A 6,921-nucleotide genomic window follows, 5' to 3' on the forward strand; every position below is an offset into this window, starting at 1 on the left:
GCGACACAGCAAGTTAAGTCGCATTGAGCTTACATGGACCAATGAGATGGCACATCGCCAGGTCCATGCAAGACGAGTTCGTGCGATGCATAGGTGCACATAGCGACGTGGCACCAATTGGCCCAATCGCGTTACGTCGCACACCCTGCGTACAAGGCACAAAAGATAAAAACAATAACAGAATTGGAAGAACTTGTTCTTCCGATTTCGCGGCGATAAGAGGGGGAGAACAAAAATTGGACTCCCATTCTTGATTTCTAAGCTCAAGGAATGATCGCCTAGCTTCCTCAAAGTCTCAAGAATGCATTGGGTGCATTTTGGAGCTCGATTTAGACCGCAATTTTGCAGATCCGTCCGCATTCTTCCCCAAATTCATGCTAAAATTCTTGGAAATCAGGCATTCGTTGTACGGAATTCACCCAGATCACTTACCATCCCTGGTACTTCAAGGCTTCTATTAAATTCAATTTACATTTGATTTTTTGTTCAATTTTAGCATATTCATAATTTAGATTCATGCAAAAGTTCTTATGCATTTTTTATTTAATTGTGTTGATTCTCGAATTTCCTTGATTTTTGAATAGTTTAACATTCATTAGTACAGATTAAATCATTCTGAATCCAAACGGATCTTTAATTACTCACATTAGTTTCAAATTCCTTTATTTACCAGATCATGATTACGATATGCCAATTTACGGTAATTCTTAATCCTGAAAGAAAAAAATTCTTAATTTGATTTCTTAATCCTTGAATTTGCATTATGTTATTCTGCATTAGAGGTCAAACGTATTTGGATTGAAATTAAATATCTGACAACTCGATTAGTTTTCAGTGGTCGGGATTAGCAAAGCATAGCCACGATCTGCTAATTCAGCGTATATCTCCAATTTTTAAATGAATTAGATAAAAATTCAAAACATCATAAAATTTCAACTTATTGGTTTCAAGTCGTGAGAAGTATGATTAGTTTTTACAAAATAAATTCAATAAGTCAATTGGAATTTACTAAAATTGCCTCAACCACCCCCAATTCACTAGTTAACCCGAAAGCTTAATTCATCTGAATTAAGTTTTAGGTAAAATAATTGAGAACAGTAACTAGTTTTTGGGTAAAATAATTGGGTAAAATTATGAGAATCTAAGATCCAATCAACATATAGACAATCTAATTAGAAGATTACTTAGCAATTCTTACCAAGAATTACTAACTAATCATTCAAAAAAGATAATATGGTAAAATAATTCGATGCTTATTGATAAAAGAATTTAGAAATTGAGCCTCTGTTAATTGATATGTTTTGAGTAAAAAAAGAGGTTGAATACAACTTATAGGCATTGTTTTCATTTGGGTAAAAAGGATGCCATCTTAACCAAAATTAGAATCCTAAACCCTATGTTGATAAAAAATTGATTTTGCCCTATCGCCTCCTTAGGTTTCGACCCTTTACTTAAACACTAAGGAATATAAAACATTTCATTGATTAAGTTCAGAAAACCCTTAAAATAGTGACTGATAACATGCAAATAGGAGCTAAATAAATGCTAATTTCATCATATTTTTGGGCATTTAATGCATAAAACATTTATTTTTAGCACATGTTATCATGATTTGATGTTAAAAGAAGAATTTCCTTAAATTTCAAGTTTAATAATACATTTAATAAATAATTAGGTCAATTTACACATTTTAATGGTTTTAAAATGATGATTAGGACAATTTAAATGAATTTAATTGACCTATTTCTATAAATAAAAAATAAGCAAAAAAATTAAAGGTCATTTTGAAATGAATAAATTAGTTTTTTTTGCATTTAGAAATAATTTTTCCAATTTATTTTAAGAGTTTCTTTTAATATAAACTTTTTTTATTAAAACCGGCCCTTAGTGGGCCGGTTTGAGCGCTAATAGTTTTCTTTAAAAAGCGCAGTCCGTAAGAAAGGACGCACCGCACGCAGCGAAGCGTAAGCGAATCAGAAAGGCCGTTCGGGCCTTTGGTGTGCGACACGCACGCACGACATTTCGCGCGTGTGGCGCACGGAGTATAGCCACATAAAGGCCCGAGGAGCCAATCCCATCGCGTTGTACGCTCTGCGTACAACGCGAAAAAGAAAATAAAAATAACAGAATCGGAAGAACAAGTTCTTCCGATTCTCCGGCGATAAAAAGCGAAAAAGGAAGATTATTCCGGCGTTCTTGATTTTTAAAGCTCAAGGAAGGATCCCCTAGCCTCCCTCAAGACTCAAGGATCACCCAAGAAGAGTTTGAAGCTCGATTCGTGGACGAAACTCACAGATCCGTCGCTGCAAATTTTCGGAATTTCAAGCCAAAATCGGAGGAAAATCTTCAGCGTTCGTTGCTCGAAGCTCGCCTGGATCGATTCTCTGCTCTTTCTGGTACCTCTAGGTTTATCAGTGTTTGATTTTTGCACCATATTTTGCACTCAAATTTCTCAAGTTTGCATTTCCGTTCATGTTCGCCATTCTTTTTAATTTCCGATTTTAGTTGTCTTAATTCGTAGAGTTCGGTTCATTCTAAAATCATGTAGTATTAATTTAGTATAAACTTCCTATTTCGAATCTTATCTGCCATTTGCATCACATAAAATTCTTGATTCGTATTCACGATTCAGGAACTCTTAAGTTAGCAAATCGTGAATCATATTCACGATTTGCTAATTTGCGGTATTTTAACAATTTCCAATGAATTTGGGTAAAAAAACGCAATAAAACATTGCTCTAAAAATAGCATAAACGTTAGGTCGTTTATTCTTTAAAAATATAGTAAAACATCTTCTGATAACAATAGTGAAATAAATCAAACCAAATACAAAACACTTAGAATTAAATCACTTTCATATATAGATTTCAATTCACTAAACAAACTTAAAAATATAATTCAAAACCACTAAAGATTTTAAATCAAATATAAAGATAAACTTAAGTGGTTTTATATCTCTGTTATTTAATAACGGAGAATCATTAAAATCATTTAAGTCCAAAAGGATAGAATTTTAGTTAAAATTGACAAGTAGTAGCACTTAAATAAGAAATTAAAACATCATTTCATCTAGGTTTCAAATTCAAAACCCTAATTGGAAAGAAATTTGAATATTTCCTATCGCCTCCCTAGGGTTCGACCCCTTACTCAAGCATTAAGGGAAAAACAAATTTTAGTGATTAAGTTCAAAAAACCCCTAAATAACGACATATAAACGTGTATTTTTGAGCTTATCATTTGGCGTTGTTGCCGGGGAGGCAACAAGGTTAAATTTCATTTTTTTTCGAGTTAGGGATTCATTTGAACAATTATTTGAATGATGAATATTATGCAAGTGTTTCTGTTTGATTTGTGTTTTGTAAAAATTAAAAAAAAAGAGTTTGGCTTGAAATAATGTATAACTGTTATGGAATTAATGAATTCCATAACGGAAATATGGGAACTATGGGAAATAGGGGAAATTATTCTCCTTATTTTTCTGATTTTATTAGTCCATCAACATCCAATTTCCCTGATTATTACAAAAATTCTCACTCACATGCTCCTCATAATCCTCAATTTTCAAATTCATATTGCAATCCTTCATATAATCATATTGACGTTTCCATGACTGAATTTCCATATAGTAGAAACGGGATTTGCAATAATCAATACGACTCAGGAGCTTCTTTTTCATATGATCAATTTTCTTGTAATCCTTCTAATTTTCGTCCTATTTCTCCTAATTTTCATGATAATTTTCCTATCTCAAGGAATATGAATGGATTTAAAGAAAATGAATGTCATAATTCTAGAATTTCTGACAAATTTGCTTCCTATGAATCCCAATCTGCAAATTTCTCTTCAAATTATTATTCCCCTTCTACTATTGATCCTGGTAAGAAAACTTTGCTTGAATTAATGGTTGAAAAAAATATGCAAAATAGTTCAAATATCGCTCATTTTTCTGACAATTGTGATGCATATGCACATGATAATTTTGAATCTCCAAAGTGTGATTCTCCTTCTACTTCTCATCTTGGCAATAAAACCGTGTTTGAATGGATGATTGAGAAAAGTATGAAAAATATGCAAGGAAATGAACTTGCAAATTCTCAGATTGCTGGCATACATTCATCCTATGATTCTCGATCTTCAGATTGTTCTTCGTGATAAAACTTTGTTTGATGTGATGATGGAGAAAGAAATGCAAAGTGCTTCGAGCGTCGCTAAATTTTCTAATAAGTATAATCCATATGCATATGGAAATTTGGAATCTTCAAATGCTTGTTCATCTATTTCTCATGATCAAACTAACCAAGGTTTGTCGGATTTTATTGATGAAAACAAACTATGGAAGAAGTATATAAGATTTCAGGAAAAGGAAATGGCTTGGGATGAGGAGAAGAAGCTCATTACGATGCAGGTCGACATGCTGAAATCAAGACAAAGCAGTATGAGCTATGAGTCTTCAGAAGATTCAGCCCAACTCCAATCTGCACGATCATTGGATGAAAGGGAAGACCAATCTTCACTCAAATATTTTACGAGTTTTCAAATTTCTAATTCATCATCTCCATACCATGAAAATGATTATATGCATGAACTTGAACCTAGTGAGGCACCATTTAATTTTGTTAATAAAGCTCATGAACATAAAATCAGATATAAGGATATCACGCATGATAGTGATGCAAACGAGGTAGAGGAAGACTCATGTTCTGATTTTGTCAATGATTTCAAAGATTTGATTAATGAAGATGAGAGTAAGATTGAGAATGACTTAGTGATTGGAAAATTTTTAGATTTTGGGGGTTATTGTCCACCGATCCCTTTTCCCCAAGCACTTTATTCAAGAGCTCCTAGAAGACAAATAGATTTTATCATGGAGGATAATGGTCATACGATGGAGTTGAATGAAATTCTTATCGATATGCATATGATATTTGAAGATTTTGGAAATGAAATTGAGGAAGAAGATGAACAATTTCTTGAAAAAGATTTCATTGAGGATAGAAAGGAGTTATATGAGAATAAAAATATGAGTATATGTGATTGTCATAAAGAGCAAGAAATAGATTTCATTCATGATATTAAAATAGTTGAAAAAATCTTTTATGATGATTTACCTTTAATATCCATTAATGAACAGTTGAATGTTGCATATTTGCCTCTTCATTTGATATATTTGAAAAGGAATATGATGAGAGAAGTAAATATTATGCCAAACCTAACGAAATTTTTCTTCGCCGATTGTCATAATCATCTTTTCAATAATGAGAAAATGAGTTTTCAAGCTCATGATTTTCAAATAATCATGCTTAATCAATCTATAAGTTCATATTTTCTGTTAAAAATGACTTTCTTTTCAGAGTGGCATGATCATTTTATGGAAAATAAAAGTCTTTCCCATATGGTTATTGACTATAATATCCCATCTAAACAACTTGATATATCATGTCAGGAAAACATCTTTAAATATCTTTTTAGAGGATCATATAGGTATTTCATGGATTATTTTATCTGGGTTAAATCAAAATTTTATTGCACTAGTATCAATATTCTGAAAATTCAACTTGCTATAAAAAATCTGTGGACTTACCAAGGCATAAAACCCACCATGAAATACAAATACATCCATATGGGAATAGAATTACTCGTGTTAGAATAGTAGTATCAAAACTTTCAGCATGAGATCTTTTTTTTAGTGGCATGCGCTTTGTTTGCTTTCATAAAACTCTTTCTTAAAGAGAGAGAGAGAGAGAGAGAGAGAGAGAGAGAGTGCCAAGTTAGGCATAACTTTGGCTTTTATTTTCTTTATTGCAGTTAAATAAGGAAGAAGGAAAATCGTTCAACAACAAAGGGGAAGCAAATCACCATACCCAAGCAAGGTGGAAGAATGTTCCTACATCCAAGAGGTGCCACCATCTCAATAGCAAGTTACAACAACGTCACTACACCCAAGGTTTGTTCTTCTAATTTCTATTTTTGAACTTATCAATTATCTTGGGACAATCAATCGTATTGACCATTGGAGATGAAGTGCACGATGGCAGCCCCAAGTCAGTGATATATTTATCAGCTTTAACACAACCCAGTAAGCTCACAAGGGGGATCTCATTGAGCTTGGATCCAACTCAAAGAAATGGTTTCTTGGTTGGCTCTAGGTGAGGATGTCTGCGGATTGGTTTTTGTGGGATGTAAACATGATGCAAAGGTTCTTGGCTGCAACGCGTTCACTAAGAAAGTGAAAATCAATTTCCACATGTTTGGTAGCTTGGAATACTGGATATCTGGAAAGATAGATAGCTCTAAGATTTTCAAATCAGATAATTTGAGTGATGGAGTGCTCGTTAATGGGAGGCAAAGTTCACGCATTTACAATTGAATCCAAGTTTGTTTTGCTGTAGCGTTCTCCACATATTTTTGTTCTACCTCACTACTGTAATAGTAAACAATAGGTTGCTATTACATTAATGAGAGTTCCATGAGATCAGAACTGAACCAAGAAAAATAAGGTGTCCACTGGTGGATTGACGATCCTCGTCACCACCTGCCCAATTTGCATAACTAAAGACACTTAAGATGGAGTCCGAGTTAGTATAAAATGTTTCCATATGTTTTACATTTAAGTAATGTAACATATGTTTTACAGATTTCCAATGAATGACATGCTCTATTAACTGCATAGCAGATGTCAAGGCATTAGAGTTAGATATCTCTAGAAACCCACAATATGACAATATAAAGTGGCATCACAAAGTTCAGAGATAAGTAATGGGTAGAAGATTATGCATGTATTGACATGCTATATTAACTGCATAGCAGATGTCCAGGCATTAGAGTTAGATATTTCTAGAAACCCACAATATGACAATATAAAGTGGCATCACAAAGTTCAGAGCTACTAGTGGCGGGTTTTTAGTTCATCATATTTTGCAT

At 33.2% G+C, this 6,921-nt stretch overlaps 1 long non-coding RNA gene across 2 annotated transcripts; it reads left to right on the forward strand.

The window, feature by feature from the left end:
* Positions 1–1,974: 1,974 nt before the first annotated feature.
* On the forward strand, positions 1,975–6,304 carry LOC144705790 (uncharacterized). Of its 2 annotated transcripts, none has more exons than XR_013582108.1 (2): positions 1,975–5,944; positions 6,023–6,304. It is a non-coding gene; the product is annotated as an uncharacterized LOC144705790 (long non-coding RNA). The 2 variants fall into 2 exon arrangements; XR_013582109.1 differs by having other exon boundaries at positions 6,036–6,304.
* The last annotated feature ends 617 nt before the right edge of the window (positions 6,305–6,921 follow it).

Source organism: Wolffia australiana, chromosome 7 (assembly GCF_029677425.1).
Source record: "Wolffia australiana isolate 7733 chromosome 7, ASM2967742v1".
NCBI lineage: Eukaryota > Viridiplantae > Streptophyta > Magnoliopsida > Alismatales > Araceae > Wolffia > Wolffia australiana.